Here is a 27,293-nt window from a genome sequence, read left to right on the forward strand (position 1 = left end):
GAATCAACTTGCGCGGACTTTAACACCAGCTCGGTGAATCCATTCACGTTTCATATGCAGTAAACATTATGTTGGGTTGGCATGGTCTTTCAGAGGACAATGAGGTAAGCCATTTTTATATTTTTAACTTATTTTTTTAGCGTAACGTTGTGCCGTACTGCTTCTGTCTGACAATGAATGACCTGAAAAGAATTACAATGGTATCTGACTGCCACTGTTATTGTTTCTGTTATATATATAAAAAACAACTTTAGTAAGGGGGAAGTGTAAATAAATTATAGGATCAAGATGTGTTATCAATGAAAAAATTAAAAGTGTTCGTTGGCTGGCACTGGGTAGCATTTGCGATCGCTACACAAAACTAACTAAATTACCCCCAAGAACGGTAAGAGACGTAGGACAACCAGAGGATATATAAGAAAGACAGGGCTGATGGTAAAGGATAGCTTGTTGAAACAGGAGAATGTCATTGTCAGTCGCGTCGATAAAAAAGCTAAAGCTATGCTTAGGTCGGCTCGTTTCGTCTTTTCCAGCCTTCGACACTCAAGCCATCTCTTTAACAACATTTTTATGTTCTTCCACATCTTTGCCAGTGAATTTGGCACCAGGCACATCATTTTCGGAGAGAATTGGTAGGTTTAGCTCCGTAAACATCTCCTTCGTACACGATTTCCATTCATTTCCTATTAGGGACAAACGGTGGCTTGTCCCTACTTAGCAACAGTAGCTAATGTCATGAATATTAATGAGCGGAAGTGACGTGTTGCTTGCGGTACGCCTTTCCGGATGACCGCCAGAGTTGCCTGTCACTCAGACTCCCTGCGAGTACATTCCGAAAAGGAACTAGCTCTGTTGTCAACCACATAAGACCACCAAGACCATCACCAATGACACTTACTGTATGCTTGCTCAAAAGTTAATGTTTTGTTAAAAAAAAAAATAATAATAATAATAATAGCATGTACGGTAATAGAAACGTAAACTATGAATGAACCGGCATCGAGGTCTTCCAAGTGGATCACTTGGAGCCGAGAACCAATCTAAGATCCAAGTTTTTCTCACAAGTCGAGTCAAGTCTCGGACCCTTCCAGCTCAAGCGAGTCAAGTCAGAGCGCGTTTTTTTTTTCTTCAAGTCCGAGTCGAGTTGCGAGTAATTAGATTTGCGACTCGAGTCAACAGGAGTCTGAGTCCCTGTGATTCGAGTCCAATTGTCTGGTTTCAAGTCAATTAAATTTCAAATAGATTTCTATGAAAATTATGTTTGATAAATAAAGCTCTTCACTTCTCTTCGCTGATTGGCCAGTCCTCTGCCCTCACGTTTACTGTTTAAGTTGTTTTCCCCCTGAAATAAACATGGGCAGAGTACACACTCGCGACATGAAAGAGCATAAAACATATCGGCTTCATCACATCGGGAAAACTGGCCGCTGCCTGTCAGAGCGCATGTTGCAGCCTGAATGGGAAATATCCTGGGAGTCGGGCCTTGCCGCAAGCTTTCCAACCAGGGCGAAGGTTGCCCATGTACAAAGATGCTCATCTGACTGACGGCCAGCTGTCTGGAGGGTCAACAATGTGCATGTGCAGTGGAGGTGTGTGCGGAGGGGAAGGCTAAGGAGCTGATGAAACGACTTGTAAAGCATCACTCTTCTCTCATCAACACCCACTGCACCCTATTAAGCGGCTTTTCTCGATGCAGTTCGGGCTATTGTGCAAGCAGATTTTCCTGCAGAGTAAGACCTCCTGCTGCTTAGCCCTATCTCTTCATCGGCCTCAAAACAGGCAGCTCTCACATGACCTGAGCAAGCTGGTGTGTATGCATTAATTATAAAATTAGCACAAACTCAATGAGATAACTACTTAACTTTCTGCTGTTACTTGACAAGCAACAACGTGAGTAGATGGGACAGTATGCGAACCTTGTGCAGATATTTATCATTGCCAGGGGTGGGTAGTAATTCCTTACATTTACTTCTCTACATTTGCTTGAGTAACTTTGAGACAAATGTATTTCCAAGAGTAGTTTTACCATGCCATACTTCCGACTTTTGAGTAGATTTGTGAAGAAGAAACTCTAATCTTACTCGGCTAATTTGGGCTACACCAGAGTCATCACATTTCCCTCTTTATTCTGCATATTAGATTTGACTTAATTTTTGCCAGAGATACCAGCAGTTTCAACAATGAGACGTAGCAACTAAAATCATGTCTACATTATACCAATCAGGCACAACAAGCTTGCACTCAGAAGTCCTATGATCACACCGGCCTATCCAATCATGTGGCGTCTTTAAAACATCGCGAAAAATATTCAACGTAGAGCACTGCTGTAAAAATTACTTGAAAACCCAACCCATCTTCCAGTTTTTATTTGGCGCTGATGGACTACAGAAAACCAGAGATATGATTGTTTTAATTTCATGGTAGGAAATGTTTTCTCCACGAGACTGCACTCATGCTCTTTGGACGAGTGAAGTCCCATTTCTGTAGATTTTTGTAGTCTAAATTTTATTATTTCTATGGCCTAATATTGTCATGTTATAGGTTATAGTAAATTATAATGATTAACACTTCATATAGATGACGTTGTAGTGAGAAAAAAAATATACCATTGCTAAAAAAAAAAAAAAATCTGACATTGTAAGCGGTTACTCATTACTTGAATACTCTTTTCACCAAATACTGTTTTACTTGTATTTGAGTACATTTTTGGGTGGGGCTACTTTACCAACATCTGATCATTGCAACATTTCTAATTCAAGCTCATGAAAATCTGTTTACTGCTACCCAACTAAACGAAGAAAAGTACAGTGGTACCTCTTCTACGTACAAATTTAATTTGTTCCAACACTTGGTATTTAAATCAAAATGGTGGTATGTTGAGCGGGATTTTTGCATAAGAATACACTATAATTCGATTAATTTGTTCAACAGCCCAGAAACCTACGCTATATCCTTTATACATACTGCAGGTACAATTAGAAATAGCAATTACACATCGCAAAACAAATAAATTATACAGTGGGGCAAATAAGTATTTAGTCAACCACCAATTGTGTTAGTGTCCAATTGTCAAGTCATCCTAATGAAAAGATTAGAGAGGCCTGTAACTGTCAACATGGATAACCTCAACCATGAGAGACAGAATGTGAAAAAAAACAAACAGAAAATCACATTGTTTGATTTTTAAAGAATTTATTTCCAAATTAGAGTGGAAAATAAGTATTTGGTCATCTACAAACAAGCAAGATTTCTGGCTGTCAAAGAGGTCTAACTTCTTCTAACGACGTCTAACGAGGTTTAACGAGGCTCCACTCGTTACCTGTATTAAGGTTACCTGTTTTAACTCATCGGTATTAAAGACACCTGTCCACAATCTCAGTCAGTCACACTCCAAACTCCACTATGGCCAAGACCAAAGAGCTGTCGAAATTGTAGACCTGCACCAGGCTGGGAAGACTGAATCTGCAATAGGTAAAATGCTTGGTTTAAAAAAATCAACTGAGGGATTAGAAAACGGAAGACATACAAGACCACTGATAATCTCACTCAATCTGGGGCTCCATGCAAGATCTCGCACCATGGCATCAAAATGATAACAAGAACGGTGAGCAAAAATCCCAGAACCACACGGGGGACCTAGTGAATGACCTACAGAGAGCTGGAACCACAGGAACAAAGGCTACTATTAGTAACACAATGTGCCGCCAGGGACTCAAATCCTGCACTGCCAGACGTGTCCCCCAGCTGAAGAAAGTACACGTCCAGGCCCATCTGCGGTTCGCAAGAGAGCATTTGGATGATCCAGAAGAGGACTGGGAGAATGTGTTATGGTCAGATGAAACCAAAATAGAACTTTTTGGTAGAAACGCAGGTTGTCGTGTTTGGAGGAGAAAGAATACTGAATTGCATCCGAAGAACACCATAACCACTGTGAAGCATGGGGGGGGAAACATCATGCTTTGGGGCTGTTTTTCTGCAAAGGGACCAAGACGACTGATCTGTGTAAAGGAAAGAATGAATGGGGCCATGTATCAAGAGATTTTGAGTGAAAATCTCCTTCCATCAGCAAGTGCATTGAAGATGGGACTTGGCTGGGTCTTTCAGCGTGACAGTAATCCCAAACACACAGCCAGGGCAAAGAAGGAGTGGCTTCGTAAGAAGCATTTCAAGGTCCTGGAGTGGCCTAGCCAGTCTCCAGATCTCAACCCCATAGAAATTCTGTGGAGGGAGTTGAAAGTACGTGTTGCTCAACAACAGCCCCAAAACATCACTGCTCTAGAGGAGATCTGCACGGAGGAATGGGCCAAAATACCAGCAACAGTGTGTGAAAAGCTTGTGAAGAGTTACAGAAAACGTTTGGCTTCCGTTATAGCCAACAAAGGGTACATAACAAAGTGTTGAGATGAACTTTTGGTATTGACCAAATACTTATTTTCCACCATGATTTGCAAATAAATTCTTTAAAAATCAAACAATGTGATTTTCTGTTATTTTTTTCCACATTGTCTCTCATGGTTGAGGTTTACCCATGTTGACAATTGCAGGCCTCTCTAATATTTTTAAGTGGGAGAACTTGCACAATTAGTGGTTTACTTATTTGCCTCACTTTAAATACAAATCGGAATAATAATAATGTAATAACAACAATAATAATAATAATCTAAAGAAATGGGTTCTAGTGTGGTGGTTGTGTTTTGCAGGCTGTTCCTGAACAGGCTGCCGAGACAGAGAAAGAGGTGCGTTAAAGTTTTTACTTTCACTTTTCATGTTCTGTTGTTGGCGTCGGCTCAACGGACAGTAGCCGTTTTGTGTTACACAAATTCTTAAATCAATGATTAAGAACCTGACAAAGATGGTGACTACCTTGCCGATGTTACAATAATGATAATAATAAATCGGAATTTTTAAAAAAGTGTTTTTATTGTCACCTTAAATAGCGAACAGAGGTCGGATGAGACTGGCTATATTGTCGAGCCAGTTCACGCACACGCACACCACGCTCATATTTTAGTTATAAATACTCGTATTTCGAGCATATCATTATACATATATATATATATATATATATAATGTCAAGACAAATGACAAGTCAAATTTTACATCAGATTTCGAAAGAATCGTATTTCCGATCATATGTCGAGGTACAACTGTACGTGCCGTATGCATTTTAAAACAAGCGCATATTTGCCTAAGCAAAGTTAAATAATATACAAATAGTGTTGAACATTATTGGCTTGCCAACAGTTAACATCGATAGTTGTATTTAGTAAATTAAGCATATTTGAACAAAAACGGTGGTGTAACATGTAGGCCTTTATTCTGATCCTCTGAATTTTAGTCCATCCAGATAGAAACTGGATGGCTATTTTGTAGTCTGAGCAGTCACAAGGCCGAGAAATCACGATTTTTGCGAGACATTAAAACCACGTACGGGAGATAGTTTCATATCCGATATGGACATGATGCTTCTCAGTCTGAACGTTCAGATGGGTTTTGAATGGCCATGCTGCAGTCACTATGCGTCGTGATACCTTCATTGCCACGGCAACTTGTCAGACACTTGCTAAAAATAGTGTGAACAGTCAGCCCTAAAATCGGATTCGGGGATGAATCTGATTGGAATCAGATATGCAGTCTGAACGCAGCCTTAGCATAGCTTAACATTAATTAAAGTGATGATTCAGTTTCTTAATTATTCACATTCAATTTATTATTTTCGTTTTATAGTGTGCAATATAACAAAAAACTGTTTGTAACACAATGAACTTGGGAAGTTGGGGCACTAGTTATTCAAGGTACAACTACATATAAGAAAAACATCGCTTTTGACCAGCAGGCAGTGTTGGGAATAACGCCGTTATAAATAACGCAGTTACATCACGGTGTTATTTTTTTCAGTAACGGGGTAATCCAACTAATTATTTTTTCCACCGTTACAACGCAGTTAACGTTACTGACTGTCAAAAGCGGTGCGTTACTTTGAATAAATTGAAGAAACTACCAGCCATAGCGAGTCTACTCTGCTCTGTTTATTTGTCATCCAAGACTTGGGGTGCGTTCAGATTCATGGCAATGAAAATAGTGAACACACATAGCTTACCATTGCAAGAACGATGGAGTTGCCGTTTGATACGGTCATAATGTGCAGGTCCTGCACCCATCCTCAGCAAAGCTGTTCGTAGCTTTGTAGCGATTTGCAATTTCGGAATCACTGATGAGTTTAGTAACATACACCAAAAAATATATACAGCAGAATGTCCATTTCGCCTAATTGTGGAAGCCCGTTGACATCTTTACTCCATTTGTCTTCGGCTTGCTCTAATGGGTCAACATTGTTCACATCCTTAAGTTTGATCACATATCTGTTATTCGCCTTAGTCACGAGTTTGTCTCTTTATCGAACTGGCAAGTTAACGTTTAATGTCCCGCGAGCCAGACCTGCTTCCAATATGGCTGCGTTGTTGTCAAATCTGACGTGATCCCCCATTCTGTGACGTAAACACTCGAGCCTAATAGCGCACGTACTCCAGAGCCGGTGTTTTCACACACAAACCACAACAGCGCGTGTGGCAAACACACACTCGCAAAACAGATGCAGAGGGATATGATGGCAGAGCATTCAAAGGAAAATGTGTCCTTTACGAGGTGGAGATATAAACACTATTTCAAGTTGGTAGAAATTAAAGGAAAGAATGTGCATGTAAAGTATAATTTATGTCCCGGGGCAAAGCCTTTGTCGACATCTGTGTTAAGCAATTCAAATCTGTTTATTTTTGTTGCACTTCAAGTGTAGGATAAATCTGTTGCTGGTGAGGTGCAATAAATATTACAAGTTCTATAACACAACTACCTGTCTGTTCTTCTCTATTCAACTGACTCGAATACTGCTCAGAAAATTTCAAATTATTTGACCTACAACTACTTCTTTTTAAAGTAACGGAAATAGTTACTTTCCCTAGTAACTAGTTACTTTTACTATAGAGTAATTCAGTTACTAACTCAGTTACTTTTTGGAAGAAGTAGTGAGTAACTATAACATTACTTTCTTAAAGTAACATGCCCAACACTGCCAACAGGTCACTTTCAGAATCCCCACATACATATTCTGTTCTAAGAGATGTTCGAAGAATCCCGAAGATGAATTCATCTCCTTCTAGCCACAGGCTGTTGGAGGTTAAAGGAAGTCGCGATCCGTTACGCAACATGGTGCACAAAACGCCTTGGCGGCTCGCCTGTGTGTCCATAGACAGATGTTCCGCAAGGCCGAGCTGCGCAGTCTATCATCTCTAAGACGTTGCCTTTGTTGCCCTAATGCTGGAATCAATATGAATGAGCTGCTTGAACAATAGAGCACCACGTGTCCTTTCGGGGGCTTTGCAGCTGCAGTGGCATAGTGTGTGCTCTGACGCACACTTGCATCGCTGCTGCAATCTCCGATGAATATTTCAGCAGCTCGGAATCTCAGCGCCCGAAAAATAGGACATTGGTATGAATTCAGTTTATCGATTATTACTGGCTGAACACAAATCTGCCTCTACTAAGACACTGATGTTCACTTTTGACTGACAGTTTTCGGATGTCTATGTATGAATCAAGGGCGTAGGTTTGGTCTCAACATTGGTAGGGACGATATAACAGCATAACTTGCATGTACACGTTTTGCTGGGGATGGGACATTAATAAGACCAAACAGATTGGCCTACATTTCTGACGAATATGAACCTAATTGAGAGCCTACATGATCAATGCAAAATAAATCTGTATTGACTTATACTAACTTTCCTGTGTATTGGTGCAAGTGATACATAGTTCAACTCAAACTCTGTTTTCAAAAGCTACGAAAGAAACATTTTGAAAATTTCCAGAATAAAGGTCTGAATTTTATTAGCAAATTTAAATTGCAATAATTGCACATAAGTTTAATTTAATGAAAATACACAATAAATACAAATTTGTTAATAACCTATTAACTATCCAGGAACGCAAAAAAAAAAAAAAAAAATTGTCTTAGGACCACTCAACATTGTCTGTCTAAATAAAGAAATTAAATATAACTGGAAAAAAAAAACTCTTAGTCGGGGAATAACAAAAATAAATAGAGCTGTCCTTCAGGTAAAACACCACTGCTTTTTTCCACAAGCACAGCTAAACTCAACAAAGAATGAAAGCTCCTTTGGGCTGCTTTAAGACCACATAAATAAAATAAAAATGACAATTGGGAAGAAGGGAGTAAACCTCATTCCTCACAGTTTAATTAATGTTAAAAGTAGAAAACACATATAGGAGGACACGTCTCTCCAAGCAGCTTCCAACTCGAGTTTTGCAGGTTAGAAAATTCAGTTTAATGTTATGCTACCTCTGATGCACGTTGGATTTTCAGTAGCAAAATTTGTGGTATGTTCCTCACCTCCACTACATTAACATCTTTTTATATGACTTGCAGTGGCTGCCCGAGCTCCGAGAAAAAAAAAAAAAAAAAAAAAAGTTTAATATTCCTGAAAATAATTCACATAATAATGGTCAGTTCTATCCTTTTAACATAGGGGAAGAAAATCTAAATGACCTAAATGCAAATAAAGGTGCTTAAAAATTGGTGGGGACAATTTGAGCATCCTAAAAAGTTGGTAGTGTTATGTCCCTACCGTCCCTATGCAAACCTACGCCCTTGGTATGAATGGGTTTTAACAGTGAACTGTCTGGTTTTGCAGATGTGCTGTTCCTACAATGTTTTGAAAATCAGCACTGGAAGACTAACAAATAAAATTTGTTGGAGATGCCTGCCATGTTACTCCAAAAAAATCTTAATAATCTTAAGGAAACGCAGTTTTGTTTTGGAACACAACTAGAAATGGTCAAAATTAGTCTTTTTGAAGACAAACATTTCCCTAGACATTCCTCTGTAATTGCTACCAATATTGAACTGCGTATACTAAACCATGGGTTACCAAAATATTGAATTTTAACGGTCCATAGATTTTTGAGGGCAATTTCTATTTGCTACCAAGTCTAAAAGTGCACTGGAATGATAAACATATTTGATTTTGTTTACACATTTAATTAAAATTGCAGGTTTTCTGTTATTAATGGGTATTTGTCTTTTGAAGGAATATATTTTCACATAATCATGCATAATTTATATGGCGGAAAACACAGACAAGACTGAAAAAGCATTTTCTGCTCTTGCACTCCTTTAAAAGAAACTGGTGTATTTTAAGCCAAAACAACTGTTGTGTTTGATAGAACAATATGTCTATATTCTGCCATAGCAGATTCATGGCGCATTAAGCCCCCAAACTTTTTAACTTGCCCGTTTTACCCCGAAAACCCGTTTACAGACGCCGCGCAACCATTTTTGTTTCAACCCAGCCATGAAAACAAGGTTAGTAGTTATATTATTCAAAATGTCATTTTTAGCTTAGAATCATTCATTGATGTGTAATATTTCTTTAAAAAAAAAAAAAGAAGACAAAAATCATTCACTCGCATATTTTAAACTTTTAAACAAATTACGTCACAATGAAAAAAATGGCGTCTGTAAAAAAGTCACGGATATCTACCTCATAACTTTCCCTTAATTGTATTTTATTTGTTACTGTCGCATTTTCTCCGATATGTTAGATGATACATAATCGATCCAAACAAAGAAAAATTGGGGGGGGGGGGGGGGGGGGTTTAAAAGGGTAAATATATGAAAAAGAACCTATCGACCACTCCTCGATCAACATCGCAACCCTTGTTATATTACCATGTTTCACCCATAAAAATCACCCAAAAATCCAGCTGTGGCCAGTCACAGCTGTGTCTTGACCCTCGGTGATACATGCTACGTGGAGTTTTTGGATCGAAACAAGGTAAGTACGCGATAATATCTCAAAGTCATGGCGTCTGTAATTCTGCTCTCTCTCCTCCAGATAGGGTTTTGCTGTTTAATTTTTTTTAAAAATGCTCTTCTGTTCAAAAATTTTCTTCCCCCAGAAAATTGAGATTTTAAGCTTTCCAATGATGTATCACGCAATTTTGGAATTTGGCCAAATTGGGGGTCTCAGAGCGGAACTTCAAGTCACCTGAGTGTTTTCCGACATATATGTAATGAATTTTATTAAATATTTGATAACTGGCATAGGAATGTATTGTTTAATTTTCACTGCTGCTGGTATTTTTCCACCATGTGCAATTCCATGGCACAGCCCAGGAGGCAGGGATGAACCTGCTCATTGGCATAATAAAATAAACGGTGGCCCAGTCGCCACTGGGGCGAGGCCAGAGAGAAGTTATTTCCTTAATCCTACCTCTGAGGCCCTGGCCACAGAGAGTACAATCAACCTTTTCTTGACTTTTGTTGTCATTTTCATAATTTTTAATTATTCGTATTATTGTTTTCTTTGTGTGTCGTCATCTTCTGCTCATTTAAGGGAATTTCAAAACCTGTAAAAAGAGAAAGTCAACGCCGGCTATCTTTGCCTAGACTTTTCTCTCTTGACTGTGCAGCACTTTGGGATCAATTTGATGATTTAGTGTTGTAAATTTGACCCGACTAATGTTTACACTTATTTTAAAATTATTACACTATTTGGAGTGTTTAGATGTTGTCTTATTGCTACTAAACTTGAAATAAAAGTAATGTTTCTTGCTTACCTGTGTTTTCTTCTTCTGGAGGTGTGGTGAGCTGGGTGGAGTGAACAAGAAGGTCCGCAGTTGGCAACCAACTCCCAGTCTTGGAGGTGCACACCCTACAGCAATAACTAATCAGTTTCGTTGCACTTTTCGTGTCGAACAGATTTATTACTTCAGTTTTCATTTTAATAAAAAGACTGGAATTACCTCAACACTTTCTTACTGCTTTGGGGCCTAACTTGTCACAAACCAACACACTAAATATGCATTTAAGATTTTGTTTTTTACGTCAATCACCCCTTTCCCACTGAAACTAGTGGGTCAACGCGCGTTTTTCCAAGCCGATGCATCCCACTAGCATTTGGCATCCTTCCCATAGGCGAAAAAAGCAGTGTCTTTTTTTTTTTTTTTTTCGCCCGTCTAACCCCGACCCCTCCTCAGCCGTGTGTAAGGTGCGTGACGTCACCACGCTAAGATGCGCTTCGACAAGTGTGACCGAATTAATTCAGTTCAAGGAAGTTAACAATGCAAAGCAACATGGAAGCCTCCTTTCCGTTTGTGTTCTCTGTTTTCATGCGTTTTACTGCCCGCAAAATGGTCGAAATGCAGCAAAGGATCAACACTGTGCTTGTGCTGAGGAAACGTAGGCGATGTAAATTTTGGTTTGAAATTGAAAGGAGTCGTGTACGTCACAGGAGGAGGAGAAGAGCCTTTGTTTCGTCTGTTATGGCTATTGCTAACGCTGCTACACCGACTGTTCGCCGTATGTGGATCCAGGCTAGAGCACATGGTTTTTGTTTTTTGTTATGACGCATCACATACTAGCCTACGTCACCACGTAGATTAGGGTGTTGACTGTTGACCCAGGGTTTTGCTTTCACACTGCATGGTGATCAGAGCCGAGGTGATTTTAACGCGGGTCGCTTGGCGGGTTGATTGACACGGGTTGAGGCGGGTCGCCGCACCTTTCCCACTGCCACCAAAAGCCGATTGTTAGCGGGTTGACACGGGTTTTTTGGCCAGTGGGAAAGGGGTATATGTGTGTGCTTAAAACATAGTGGCTGATTTCAGTGAGTAGTGATGCTCTGATGAAGCCAATGAAGCATTAACACTTTCAGCCAACAGTGCAGGTGTAGATACATAAACTGCTCTGGTTGCAAACACTGTCCGGAGCCTGCGCCTGTTGATGACGTCACAACACTGCTCGGGTTGCACAAGGCGTTTGCTGATGTCACATGGAGTGAGTTTCAAATGAGCGTTGCACAAAACCAGTTTTTCCCGAATATACTCATAGCTGGTAAACCGTCATCGATTAGAATTTTAGCACATTTTGTACCTACACCGATACATATGCCGACGCGTCAAAATGACTGATTTACTCTCTGATGCCATCTATAGGTCAAAATGTAAGATTGCTTATTTTCGACCAAAGCACAATCACGTAGACAAATACACACCCAAGGCAATAGTGACCACTATGACCAGTTTTAGAAATTGGAATGTGGCGGTGTTACTGAGTAGTGGTTGTAAATAAATACGGAAAATTAATGCAGTAAACATCTATTCTGCGCTCGCAGACAATATGTAATTTTGCACCCCTTGTGTGTCCATACGAGCTTTGCAACAGTGAATTTCTATGGGGCACCATTTGTAAAGCAGCACATGCCAAAAGCTACAACATTTTCTCACATTTAGCGCCACGCAGTGTTAAAAATGTGGTGTGAAATGTTTACAGTCACTTTTTTTTTGCACATTCACAACATTATTTAGCAACTTAAATATTTTTAAATAATAAGTATTGGACTCAAATATGTAAATCCAGAACTAAATATTTAGATCTCAAATGTAAATCTTAAATTTATATTCTATATATATTAGGGCTGTCAAAATTATCGCGTTAACGGGCGGTAATTAATTTTTTAAAATTAATCACGTTAAAATATTTGACACAATTAACACACATGCCCCGCTCAAACAGATTAAAATGACAGCACAGTGTCATGCCCACTTGTTACTTGTGTTTTTTGTCTCCCTCTGCTGGCGCTTTGGTGTGACTGAATTTATGGGTTTAAGCACAATGAGCATTGTGTAATTATTGACATCAACAATGGCGAGCTACTAGTTTATTTTTTGGTTGAAAATTTTACAAATTTTTATTAAAACGAAAACATTAAGAAGGGTTTTAATATAAAATTTCTATAACTTGTACTAACATTTATCTTATAAGAACTACAAGTCTTTCAATGGATCGCTTTAACAGAATGTTAATGCCATCTTGTTGATTTATTGTTATAATAAACAAATACAGTACTTATGTACAGTATGTTGAATGTATATATCTGTCTTGTGTCTTATCTTTCCATTCCAATAATGATTTACAGAAGAATATGCTATATTTTATCGATGGTTTGAATTGCGATTAAATACGATTATTTTTAAGCTGTGATTAACTCGATTAGAAATTTTAATCGTTTGACAGCCCTAATATATACTGTATATATTTCAAATTTATATCCTGAATATATATATGAAATTTATATCCGAAATAATATAACATTCAGATTTAGGATATATAACTCCTAAATGTAAATGTTATATCTAAATACTATATTTAAATCTTAAATCTGGAAACAGTTGAAACTAAATATTTAGTGTAATATGCAAATTCAGATGACTAGAGACCGGAAGTAACAAAATAAAAGCTGGAGCAGCTCAAACCGTTTACGTTGCTTGAAAATGAATAAAACCTACTCAACGGTGGCAGTCGGCTCTCGGCCATGATTTATTGTGATAATAACTATATCTCGGTAAAATACACATTTAGGAGAAACCATTTAAGGAGTATTTTGTGCTTTTAGTGATACTTTTACGCACGAGCCCAGTAAAGTTACTAAGAAATAGCCACGAGGGGTCTCTGTTGGACTAGACTGGACTCTTTTTAACTCCAACTGCAAAAATCCCGCGTTTCTCACAGTCGGCGAAGGTGGGCAGTAAGAAAATATGTCAGTCGAGTCAAATTTAGCAGAGACTATCGGCAGAGCTATTCTGACTGCAGTACAAAGCTTTCAGAGTGAGAAACGTGGGATTTCTGGAGTAAAAGTTAGAAAAGTCAACCTTATTCTCCAGTCAAGTCCAACAGCGACCCCTCGTGGCTATTCTTAGTAACTTTACTGGGCTCGTGCGTAAAAGTCACTAAAAGCACAAAATACTCCTTGAATGGTTTCTCCTAAATGTGTATTTTACCTAGATATAGTTATTATCACAACAAATCATGGCCAAGAGCCGACTGCCACCGTTGAGTAGGTTTTATTCATTTTCAAGCAAACAAACAATCTGAGCTGCTCCAGCTATTATGTTACTTCCGGTCTCCAGTCATGTGAATTTGCATATTACGCTAAATATTTAGTTTCAGCTGTTTCCAGATTTAAATCTAGTATTTAGATTCGGGCTGTCAAACGATTAATATTTTTAATCACGTTAATTACAGCTTAAAAATTAATCGTAATTAATCGCAATTCAAACCATCTATAAAATATGCCATATTTTTCTGTAAATTATTGTTGGAATGGAAAGATAAGACACAAGATGGATATATACGTTCAACATACTGTACATAAGTACTGTATTTGTTTATTATAACAATAAATCAACAAGATGGCATTAACATTATTAACAATCTGTTGAAGCGATCCATGGATAGAAAGACTTGTTCTTAAAAGATAAATGTTAGTACAAGTTATAGAAATTTTATATTAGAACCCCTCTTAATGTTTTCGTTTTAATAAAATTTGTAAAATTTTCAATCAAAAAATAAACTAGTAGCCCGCCATTGTTGATGTCAATAATTACACAATGCTCATGAGTGCTTAAGCCCATAAAATCAGTCGCACCCAAGCGCCAGCAGAGGGCGACAAAACTCCAAAAAACACATGTAACAAGTGGAGATAGCACTGTGCTGTCATTTTAATCTGAGCGGGGCATGTGCGTTAATTGCGTCAAATAGTTTAACGTGATTAATTTAAAAAATTAATTACCGCCCGTAACGCAATAATTTTGACAGCCCTAATTTAGATATAACATTGACATTTAGAATTTAATATAAAATTCAGATTTAGGATATATATTTCGGATATAAATTTCATTATATATATATATATATATATATATATATATATAGGATATACATTTAAAAAATATATATAGAATATAAATCTAAGATTTACATTTAAGATTTAAATATTTCGGTCTGGATTTAAACATTCAAGTCCAATACCTATTATTTTAAAAAAAATTTAAAAAAATAAGTTGCTGAATAATGTTGTAAATGTGCAAAAAAAAGTGACTGTAAACATTTCACACAACATTTTTAACACCGCGTGGCGCTAAATGTGACAAAACGTTGTAATTTTTGGCATGTGCTGCTTTACAAACGGCGCCCCATAAATTTCTCTGTTGATTTCTATAAGACAAATGTTGTCACTACCTCATGTTAAAAACTTCCTAACTGCGGAATAAAACTGCCTCTGTTTGGCCTCGTTCTGGCCAGATTTGGCATGGAGGACCCAAACGCAAAGAAAACAACAAGTAGGCAAGGCAGGGTGGCGGTGAACTCAAAAAAATGATTTAATGATAACTAACAAAAACACAAAGTACAAACAAAAGGCATCAACAACTTACATAAACAGAGGATGCAGGAACACGAGGGCTATGAAAGGTGAAATTGACATGAACAAGAACAGACCTTGGGATTGACAATAAAACAACAAGAACAGACTACACATGGGAAACTTAAATACAGACATGGGGTAACGAGACAATGAAGCACAGGTGGGTGAAACAAGAAGCAGGGGAGTGGTCACCACACAAGCAGCAGGCCACAACAGGTGAAATCAATGGGTAATCACATGACAAGACACACTAGGTCACAAACCTAACAGAACTTAAGGCCTGACTCACTGTTCCAACTTCCAAACTTGCAGAATGCAAATATTTCCAGTAGGGCTGTCAAATGATTAAAATTTTTAATCGAGTTAATTACAGCTTAAAAATGAATTAATCGCAATTAATCGCAATTCAAACCATCTCTAAAATATGCCATATTTTTCTGTAAATTATTGTTGGAATGGAAAGATAAGACACAAGACGGATATAGACATACAACATACTGTACATAAGTGCTGTATTTGTTTATTATAACAATGAATCCACAAATGGCATTATTAACATTCTTTCTGTTTAAGTGATCCACGGATAGTAAGACTTGTAGGTCATAAAAGATAAATGTTATAGTTACAAGTTATAGTAATTTTATAATAAAACCCCTCTTCATATTTTCGTTTTAATAAAATTTGTACAATTTTCAATCAAAAGTAGAGTTAATATAATAATAAGAAGAATAAAAAATAACAATAATAAGAATTGAGTGACGAAACTCTAGTAATGCAAATTCACTTTGCATTGTTGTTTAGCTGTGTGAGAATAGGGCCTCATTACTACAGACTGAAGTGCTTTTCTTTTTGTGAATATTATTTTTTTTTGAGAGATAGCAATATTATTTTTGTTGTGCTTTCACTAAATCAGGGGTTCCCAACCTTTTTTGCACCACGGACCGGTGTTATTTGGGTCTTTTTTTCCCGGACCGGTGTTTTGACAAATTTTGCAACCTATCAAAAATTGCAACGATGCGGTTCTGCGCATGCGCGTCACGTTAAACATAGCCGCAAAATACGCAAATGCAGCGATTCCAAAGTAAACACTACAAACTTTCTTGAAAGAAAGGAATATTAACTTAAGTTTGATCATGGAAGGACTTGTAGAAAAGTTCTCCTCAGATACATCCTGCCATGTAAGCTGCACAACAACTTCACACCGCTCTCACCATTAACGACTTCGCCTGTTAATTAAGAAGCCCGCTTCACAAAGATGCGATGTTGGAAATTGTAGCAAGGTTTTCAATGTTCTTGTAGCGATGTCAGGATATTCCAGAATGACTTTAATCCAGAACCTCGGTAGAGTTGTTGTCTCAAATGTACGTTTAATAAGGTCGCCGTCAGTTGCGATCTCTACAAGTTGATCTTAATCACTCGGTTTATTCACAAACGGGTCACGAATCCACTCCTTCGCAGTTCGTGGGTCTTCGAGGTTGTAGGCTCGTCAGGTGCCCTTTTCGCCGTAAAAATATCTCCAAAGACGTCTGTTTTCCAGTCATCTTCGCTCGTGTGGGGGCTAATTATTTCCGGGAACAAATGTGCTACTGCTGCGCCCGCGGCCTAGCAATAGTTATTATCGAGGACAAGTGCACATAGATATATTATATACACAAATAAGTTGTACTGTTAGCAGTCCAATCAATGGATTTCTATGACAACATTCTAATCTATTCCGTAGTATTATATCGAGAGTAGACAGGGATATTGGTGTGTTAATCTGGGGCACAGGGTTAATTCTGCCAGAATGCGATCGTTATTAAATTATTATTTCTGTGCGGCCCGGTAGCAAATGTGCCACAGACCGGTACCGGTCCGCAGCCCGGCAGATGGGGACCCCTGCAATAAATGATACTTCTGTTTGTTGTGAAGGAGTTGCAGAAGCTTATGCCAATAAACGGCGCAGCCCAAAGAACGCCTGTGGCCACTCGCCTTTATAACAGATATATCTCTTTGCATATCTTACCCATAATACAACAAGAGACACATACCGTAATTTTCGCACTATAAGGCGCACCTGTTTATAAGCCGCGACCCACCAAATGTGACAGGAAAACGGCATTTGTTCACAGATAAACCGCACTGGACTATAAGCCGCAGCTGTCCTCACTGCATTATGGGATATTTACACCAAAAGATAATAACCGGTAACACTTCATTAGATAGCGGCATCATATGATGGTCAGAAGACCAAATGAACCACCATGAAGCTTTGAACCAATTGTTTGCAAAGTTTCATTGCTTCAAGAAGCTTCATTTGACCATCACTGCTCCCTTGAGGGAGACAGTCAATCTTTTATGCCACCTGCTGTCAACACTGTTGTTGTCCAACATGCCTCCTAGCATGCATTGCAGCGCAACAGATGTAAATAACAATCAAAATACGTTCTTAAATGTTCTGTACTAATTATTTTTCAATTACTGTTCCTGTTCTTTAATTAATTGCTAGTTACGGTATTTGGTAACACTTTATTTGACAGTGGCGCCATAAGACTGTCATTAGGCAATTAGACATAATTATGACATGACACTGTCATGAGCATTAACAAATGCTTATAACAGTTATCTTTTAGTTTTATTCTGCAAATTATCTTACTTTCAATGGATTTAAAAGATCCAAGCTGGACATTAATGGAGTTGGTAACATAATTCGCTGGATGACACTTAATGACGTCTGTCATAAGCATTCAGTAATGCCCTTGATAGTCTTATGTCATAACTATGAGTGTTATGACAGTCTTAAGACGCCGCTGTCAAAGTGTTACCAAATACCATAACAAGCAGTTAATGAAACTGGAACAGTAAATGCATAAGTAATTAGCACAGAACATGAATTTTGATGGTTACTTACATCTGTAGTGCTGCAATGCATGCTAGGAGGCATGTGTTGCCAATTAACCCAAATAAATCAACAAATAAGCCGCACTGGAATATAAGCCGCAGGATTCAAAATAAACGAAAAAAGTAGCGGCTTATAGTCCGGAAATTACGGTAATTGCCACTAAAAGAAAGCAAACTTACCGAAATATGTGTGGAGCACAAAACAACAGCATAAACGTCTCATAACTACTAATTCTCCCACTATTAGAAGGAATAACATTAGTATGGAACGGCGCTGCGCTGCCACCAAGCGGCCGGTGGCATTCTCTTCACTCTTAATGTCCATAAACGGCGTCATTGAAATCTGTTTGAGGCAATGCGAGAGTGGCTCATTCAGTGCATGCGTTAATTGCGTCAAATATTTTAACATGATTAATTAAAATAATTAACACCTGTTAATGCGATAATTTTGACAGCCCTAATTGCCAGTAGAGTGGAAAAGCAACACAAGATGCACATGGGACTCCATCGTGTTTTTTTGTGCCTTTTCTGGTTCAAATCACACTCTGTCTAATCCAAACCAGCAAGTTCCAGAAAGTTCGAATGTGATTGCATATGTCACCGAACCACTCTCTGTATCACATTTTTCTTTGCGGCTTCACTATAACTCGACCCACACTTCGGAATTGCAAATAATCCAATTCCGCACGGTAAAATCTGGACAAAACATCTTTTTAGATTTATTTAGATTTTTAGGCCTGAATGTCGTAATCTTATCTATCAATCCTGTCCAAATCTTGTGGGCTGCTGTCAAGACAAAATAAATACGTGAGCCATCGCTGAAGCTGTCAGTGACAAACTAAAGACACATCCCGTAAAAGACACTTAAAGTTCCCATCATGCATCATCATCCCTGTCGTTACTTTTTGTCCTCACATTGAGTGTGTCTCTAACCCCCCTACACAAGCCCCCCCCACTTCTCCGCCACCCACCCAGTCTCTATCTGAGGCTAATGGCACATGCAGGTTCAGCACCATTAGTCGGCTCTGTGGACTCGAGCTGCACCTATTACAGCGCCGCCGCCCGGCTCTCTGGAGTGGGCCGAGCCTACTTTATCACTGCTTAGCCACCACCTTCTCCCCGGAAGGTCACGCGTTTCTAATGACTCGTGACGCTGGTCGCTGCCAGCCGGCGAGAGCCAACGTGGGGAGCGAGGGAGAGAGAAAGGAGAATTGCTTGTAATTTTCATGGAGAGAAAAATCAGGTAGTATAGAGAAAAAAGCTTGAAACAAAAATAAAAAATGACTGCAGTTACAGAACACCAAACCTACAAATGGTTACAAATTTATCCATTTGTCATATGAAAAGTCAATTTTCAACAATACTGCTGCCTCACCTCGGAACAAATGTTTGTTTTGACTTTGCTTGACCTGACGTGTGGTCGATAGAGCAATGATTTTTGCATTGTCATTTATTCTTATTTAGTTATAAAGACTGCAGTAATTCAGAGGTTTACCTCTTGAGGCCGTAAGGGTTGGAGTTGTTATTTCTCAATCCAACCGACCACGTCGAACCTTGAGCAAGAGACCCCTCCTGATGCTGCATAATCATCTCCAAAGCGCTTTTAGTTACTTGAAGGTAGAAAAGTGCAATATAAATGTAGCCAGATTTACCATACAATCCTAAACCTAATTAAATATTATTCATTATCAATAAATGGAATAACATTTACAAGCGTTTAAGAGTGGGTTACCATTTTCAAGTGATAATTTCCAACCAGAATTAGGGTTTTAACAGTGGCTACATGGACAAAATTTCCCTAATCTGACCAGTTTCTGGATTAAAATAATGATCGTATGCACTGTTTACCTGGACACAAAAAGTATGGATCCGATTAGGAATTGCGTGTTTATGCATCAGATGTTTGGTTGGAACTAATTATTTTGACATGTGCAGATTGATCTCGCCTTCAGCAGGGGGACACGTCTGGCAGTGCAGGATTTGAGTCCCTGGCGGCGCATTGTGTCACTGATAGTAGCCTTTGTTACTGTGGTCCCAGCTCTCTGTAGGTCATTTACTTGGTCCCTCCGTGGGGTTCTGGGATTTTTGCTCACTGTTCTTGTTGTCATTTTGACGCCACGGGGTGAGGAGGGAGTTGAAAGTCTGTATTGCCCTACGACAGCCCCAAAAAATCACTACTCTAGAGGAGATCTGCAAGGAGGAATGGGCCAAAATACCAGCAACAGTGTGTGAAAAGCTTGTGAAGAGTTACAGAAAATGTTTGGCCTCAGTTATTGCCAACAAAGGGTACATAACAAAGCATTGAGATGAACTTTTGGTATGGACCAAATACGTATTTTTCCACCATGATTTGCAAATGAATTCTTTAAAAATCAAACAATGTGATTTTCAATTTGTTTTTTTTCCCCCCACATTGTCTCTCATGGTTGAGGTTTACCCATGTTGACAGTTACAGGCCTCTCTAATATTTTCAAGTGGGAGAACGTGCACAATTAGTGGTTGACCAAATACTTATTTGCCCCACTGTATAATGAATTTTATTAAATATTTGACAGCTGGCATAGGAATTTATTGTTTAATTTTCACCGCTGCTGGTATTTTTCCACCATGTGAAATTCCATGGCACAGCCCAGGAGGCGGGGATGAACCTGCTCATTTGCATAATAAAATAAACGGTGGCCCAGTCGTCGCTGGGGCGAGGCCAGGGAGAACTTGCACAATTAGTGGTTGATTAAATACTGATTTGCCCCACTGTATATTTGGCACAAACATGATAGGACGCACCTTTATGCGATTTTTATATGTGTTTTTCTTATTTTCAGATTTTTAAAGCTTAAACTACCTTCCAAATGGCTGCCCCTCTTGAAGCTCGTCAGAAACAAAGAGCTGTAATCGAATTCCTTGTTGGAGAGGGAGAAACCTCTCCGAGGATTCACAACCGGCTGGAAAATGTCTACAAGGATGATACCATAGACTATGGTACTGTAAAAAGATGGGTACAGCGATTTAAAAACAGTACTGAAGACCATGAAGAGGTGGGTAAAGCTCCACCTCTGACGAGCTTTAAGAGGGGCAGCCATTTTGGAAGCTACCGTAATTTCTCGAATATAACGCGCACTTTTCCCCCCCCAAATGAACTTGTAAAATCATGGTGTGCATTACAAACGGGTACATGGATGGAGACAGAAATATATATAAACTAGGGCTACTAGCTAAACTAGTTTTTGAAAGATAAATGTTTGTACAAGCTATACTAATTTTATATTAAAGCCCTTCTTAATGTTTTCGTTTTAATAAAATTTGTAAAATTTTGTATTAAAAAAATAATCTACATACACTAAATACACCACAAGGTGTCAATGGCGAGTTTTAAATTAAATTAGAAATCAAGCCAAATAGTGTGTTTTGTCCCTCGACTGACGCCGTAGTTTCCTGTTTAGTGGTCCATCTATTGTAATTCACGTCATTTGAGTGCTGGCTTCACAATGTACGAGACCTCTGATACTTTATATATTGTGAATAAATATTGCTATCCAATGTATTTATACTAAACAAAATGTTTGAATAGAATTTGACCAAAGTCTTGAATAAGTTTTATGTGTATGTTGCATAGCTATTTTGATTGGAAATGCCAGTTCTCTTTGCACTGTTGTTTAACTGTGTGAGAATAGGGCCTCATTAATACAGATTGAAGCACTTTTCTTTTCGTGAACTTTTTTTTTTTTGAGGGATAGGAAAATTATTTTTGTTGTGCTTTCACTAAATGATATATATGTTTGTTGTGAAGGAGTTGTCGAAGCTTATGCCAATAAACGGCGCGGTCCAATGAACGCCTGTGTCCACTCGCCTTTTGTAATATTCTGATATAGAATTATCCCAGTCACCCTAAAGTGCACGCAGCGCCAATGCGGTTTACTCACATGATGCAGGAGTGAGTTTGTTACGGCCTGCCGAGAGCCGTAAGCTGTAAAGTGCCAGCACGTCGCGTGTGGTATAGCCTACCTCTGTTAAGAAAAAGAACAAAACAAGACACCTTTCTTTGCCTGGAAGCTCTCAAGTGCGTCAGTGTAATCTGTTTGAGGCAACGCATGAACGAGTTAGTGCATGCATTGAGTTAAATATTTTAACGTGATAAATTGAACAAATTAATTAACGCCCGTTAACGCGTTAAATTTGACAGCCCTAATAAAAAACGTTTTTTTATTTTTATTTTATTGACACGGCCAAGAAACGTATGCGGCGATGCGTTGCCGACCATTACAGTACGTGACGTCACCATTTTGTTTCGGTAATACTTGACTCTGATCGGCCGAATTATTTCGTTTGTGTTAAATTCTGCTTTTTTCACTCTTCATAAAGCACATAATTTAGTTTCTTGAACTCATTTGAGTCAACATTTATTACAGCTCCACAACTCGGACCATAAAAAACAACAACACAGACTTCCTGTGTCCGTCACATATATCTGTCCCTTGGGAAACTCAAACCCAAATAACAATAGTTCCTATTGTTACTGTCGTTTCGACAGCGATGAGCTCTCTCGGATTTCCGACTTTCTCACTTTCATTTTACCGTATCAATCCATCATCCATTTATTTGTCATGATAAAATGAGCAAGTTATACAGCAGCCTTTAAAAGAAAAGTCACATCTGTTTTGTTTTCTCCTGGATTCTGGTAAGAAGTTATCAGATCATATTATTACCGTACAAATTGTCAGTTTACGGTAATGTTTTGAACTACCAATGTGCTATGCTTGTGCTGTGTTTCACCAGTCAGTAAAATGACATTTCTGTATCTGTACACGAGCTCTGTTTTCTTGTATTCTTCTATTTATTGGTGCTAAAATTAGGGTGCGCGTTATACACGGGTACAATAATTTCCCCTAGATTTTACAAGTAAATTTGGGGTGCTCGTTATACACGGTTGTGCCTTATATTCGGGAAATTACGGTTGTTTAAGCTTGAAAAATCTAAAGAAAAACACATAACAATCGCAGAAAGGTGTGTCCTATCATATTTGTGCCAAATACAAACAAGATTGGTAAAATCCTGTACGAGCGATGCACTTGAGTGCATTACTTTTTTGAATTCCCCTCGTACTTTACATTCAAGTGAGTATCTAGAAAAAAAAAATCTTATAAAAAAACGTACTGGTACAGTATTGGTGCAATATTAGTTCAATCCTGAGTTGGGGTTCCCTAGCTTTGTCAGGGAAATAAGCTTTCATTTGGGTTAGGTTTCCAGACAAAAGGTTCATGTTGCTAATGAGAGTCTCAAATTAGGATTAGGTTTAATTAAAATGAAAGTCTTAAAAGTGTGTATAGCTGTTGGAGATGGGTTACGGTTCAAATTTGTGTCAAGTCTTGGACATCTTTTTACACATTTTCTCCAGTTTCCACCATGCTGAGCCTCCGGGCCAGATGAACCCGGGGGCCGAGACTCGGGCGTGCGTCACGCGTGTGAAGGAAGCGAAAACTCAACGAATGCGACAGCCGTGAAAACACCCCAGAGGGATCAACAGAGGGTTCATCACTTACGTACGCCTGGATACTTTCCTAACACTGTTGTCTTCTTTCTTCGTCTTCTTCTTTGGTGCTCAATTTATGTGCAAAGCAGACACCGCATTAACCTCCACCTCGCCCATCTCGTTTCAGACGCTTCCTCTCAATAAAAGTTGCCGAGCAAACGGGCTTATTCATTCCTGACTGCTGGCTGATACTTCCTTGGGTTTGTAATGCAAAGAATATGGGGGGCGGGGGAGGTGACGGCGATGAAAATGAGCCCGAGTGTGAAATGAACAGTAATTAATGTTGAATAAAGACTAGTGTGAGCGGGGCTGCCGCTAATGGGAATAAGATTGCATTCTTTCTCTTGTTCCTACGCGCCGGCTTCTTTTTCTTTCTGTCTAATTCAATCAATACGCGTCGAGCGTCGTGAATGGACGCGGGCCGCGGGCCAACGCGAGCTAAGCGGCGGAGACGGAGGATGGAGGGGATTGACCCAGGAAACAAGAGGATACGCTAAGATTGGGACCGGCAAAAGAAGTGCAATCGGCGTGGATGGAGGCTATAGATCGATGACGGTCGGATGGGCACTCTGAATGGGATGGTGATTGGATGGTTGGGAGGATTGTTGGAGGGTAAGGATGAGTGGATTAATAGATGATGGATGGCGTCTTAGAGGGACGGCTGGTTGGACTGATGGATAGATGGGTTAAAGGTATGAAAGATTGAGCGACGCATGGGTGGAAGAATTGGTTAAGGGACGGAATTGGGAGGTGATGATGTATTACTGGATGGATGGGTAATATGTATGCCAGACAAATGGCCGGATGGATAAATTAACTCATTTGCTCCCAAAAACGTATGAATACGTTCTATTTGTAATTGCTTCAGTGTCCCAAAAACGTATTTATACGTCTTTTGCGTTTTTTTTTTTTTTTTTTTACAAGAGGCATCTACAGGGGACAGCCCTAATCGGAACCGACGACTAATTTCCTCCCGATTAGTCAGCCGACTATTTTTACGATTAGTCGACTAATCTAATCTAATTTTTTTTTTTTTTTTTTTTAAATCATTTAATAATGAATTTTTTGTTGAAACTTATTAGTTCACAAAAATTTTGGAACACCTAAATTCTATTATTAATGTATGAATAAATAACATAAATATCAACAATAAATCACAAACAATGAGGTCAAATGCTGCTAGCATTAACTAGTGCAAAAAAAAAAATGTAAACGGAAACACTCTGACCTCACCATTTTAACAGGAGTCAAAGCAATTCTTACTCTTTTTGTGGTATGTCTATATTGTTCTAAATGTTAAAATTAATTGCAATGTCCCGGACAACCATTTTCAGAATACTTTGTGTGAGTTCAGATGCTCATTCTGGTGCACATTCCGCATTTTTGGGGGAGGGGAAAAACTGTTCAACTTTTGTTTTAATCTGAAAATAGATAAAGCAGAAGGCACACTGAAATATTACCACAATTATTTTGAATGAAAGGCACACATAGTCATAGTAACAAAAATTAAATATATAGTACTATTTTGATAGTATACTACTATATGTATATTCACAATGATACTTTATAATATAAAGTAACATTAGTGCAGTCATGGATTATAGTAAGCAGGCCAGTGGTGTGTTTCCATATACATTTTTATTATATTATTATCATAAAGCACAGAATTTAGTTTCTTGAACTCATTTGAGTCAAGGTTTATAGCAGCTCTGCAACTCGGACCATAACAAACGTAACAACACAGACTTCCTGTGTCCGTCTACTATATCTGCCCCTTGGGAAACTCAAACCCAAATAACAATAGTTCCTATTGTTACTGTCGTTACGACAGCGATGAGCTCTCTCAGATTTCCGACTTACATTCTCACTTTCATTTTACCGTATCAATCCATGCAGGAAACATTTATTCATCATGATGAAACGAGCAAGTTATACAGCAGCCTTTAAAAGAAAAGTCACATCTGTTTTGTTTTCTCCTGGATTTTGGTAAGTTCAAGAAGTTATCAGATCATTTTACTACCGTACATATTGTCAGTTTACGGTAATGTTTTGAACTACCAATGCGCTATGCTTGTGCTGTGTTTCAACAGTCAGTAAAATGACATTTCTGTATCTGTACACGAGTTCTGTTTTCTTGTATTCTTCTACTTATTGGTGCTAAAATTAGGGTGCGCGTTATACACGGGTACAATAATTTTCCCTAGATTTTACAAGTAAATTTGGGGTGCGCGTTTTACACGGGTGCGCATTATATTCGGGAAATTACGGTACTTTTTAAAAACCATTACGTTTATTTTTATTTTTTTTAACTGGGTTAAATTAGTATTTGTTGTTTCACTAAATTATTCAATTAATTATGGGTGTCCCGCTTGTTTGCCAGGTTATGGGTTCATTGACTAGGTGAATATGGAGAAAGTGTCAAAGTACTTTGAGCGCCTTGAAAATGGAAATGCATGATTCAAGTGAAAGCCCATTCACCATTTAAATATCCAGATTTTAACTATAGACCCTACCCACGTGACGTCACAACTCCGCCCTCCTGACTGGTGCCGTCCAATTGTCCGTCAACACATTGTGTTTACCTGTTACGGCTACGTACATTCCTCCTATTTACGACGTGTTTTTCTGCTCGTTAACATTAATAATCAAAATGGTGAAGGCGTGTGTGGCGGTCGGTTGCAATAACAGAGAAGATAGACGGAGAGACTTGAAGTTCTACCGGATTCCGAGAGACCCGGTGGGGAGAGCGAGATGGGCTGCTGCAATTCGACGAGAAAACTGGGCTCCAAACGATTACCACAGATTATGTAGTAGTCGTTTTATATCTGGTAAGATGCATTTAATATATATTTAGAGGGTTTTGGGCTGACAACCACAATTAAGATCATTGCTAGGCTAATCGCCGACAACATACACGTATGTATGTAGTGAGAGTGCTATCGCTAAACCATATAAACATTCAAAGCCCTAGCTCCATTGACAAATGACATGAAATACATTAGACTTGACAGTGGATGTTAGCAAGAACAAAAGATTTTGAATTGAAAATTTCGTAACTCACCTTTCCAAGCACAAGATAGATTCCTGCCGAATTTTCGTGGACGAGGACCTGTTTCACCCAACCAGCAACAAAGTATTTATAAACCTCCAAGCTCTTAAAGTTTTTCAAACTTTCGTGAGAATAGGCTGATTTTGTGTGGACAAGATAGTTGTAAATATCAGGGTAGCTAGCAGATGTCAGGCAAAGACGGCGAAGACAGCGGGTCGAAAAACATCGATTTAGGCATCAAATATGGATCTGGCGAATGGATAAATTGAAGCTTTTCCACATAACGCCTTTTATGCAACGCATCCAGTGAGTTTACGGCATCCGAAAGCACCGGGTCTTCCATGAAATGCATTATAAATTGCTCGATCAATTGAGACCATTGATAATACAGACACAAAATGACGGCCAATGGGGCGGAACAATACAGCGATCACGTGATTTTGTGACGTCGGTGGGTAGGGTCTACTGATTATTTTTCTTTCAACTATTTCCTTCCGTTTTCACATTGCCTCCTTTTTGATGATCATTCATTTTTTATTTGAACTTTTTTTTATTT

At 38.7% G+C, this 27,293-nt stretch overlaps 1 protein-coding gene across 4 annotated transcripts in view; it reads right to left on the reverse strand.

Annotated features, from left to right (window-relative positions):
• Nucleotides 1-27,293, reverse strand: part of LOC130905495 (netrin receptor UNC5D-like) — a 477,495-nt gene that overhangs the window by 398,986 nt on the left and 51,216 nt on the right. For 3 of the 4 annotated variants that reach the window (XM_057818978.1, XM_057818977.1, XM_057818975.1), the window contains exons 1-2: nt 15,292-15,368; nt 10,636-10,730 (exon numbers count right to left, since the gene is read on the reverse strand). The gene's annotated coding sequence lies outside the window, so the exon portion shown is untranslated. Of the gene's footprint in view, nt 1-10,635; nt 10,731-15,291; nt 15,369-27,293 lie in introns of those variants that run through there. The other variant, XM_057818976.1, reaches the window with a different exon arrangement.

This window comes from Corythoichthys intestinalis, chromosome 17 (genome assembly GCF_030265065.1).
Source record: "Corythoichthys intestinalis isolate RoL2023-P3 chromosome 17, ASM3026506v1, whole genome shotgun sequence".
Classification (NCBI taxonomy): Eukaryota; Metazoa; Chordata; class Actinopteri; order Syngnathiformes; family Syngnathidae; genus Corythoichthys; species Corythoichthys intestinalis.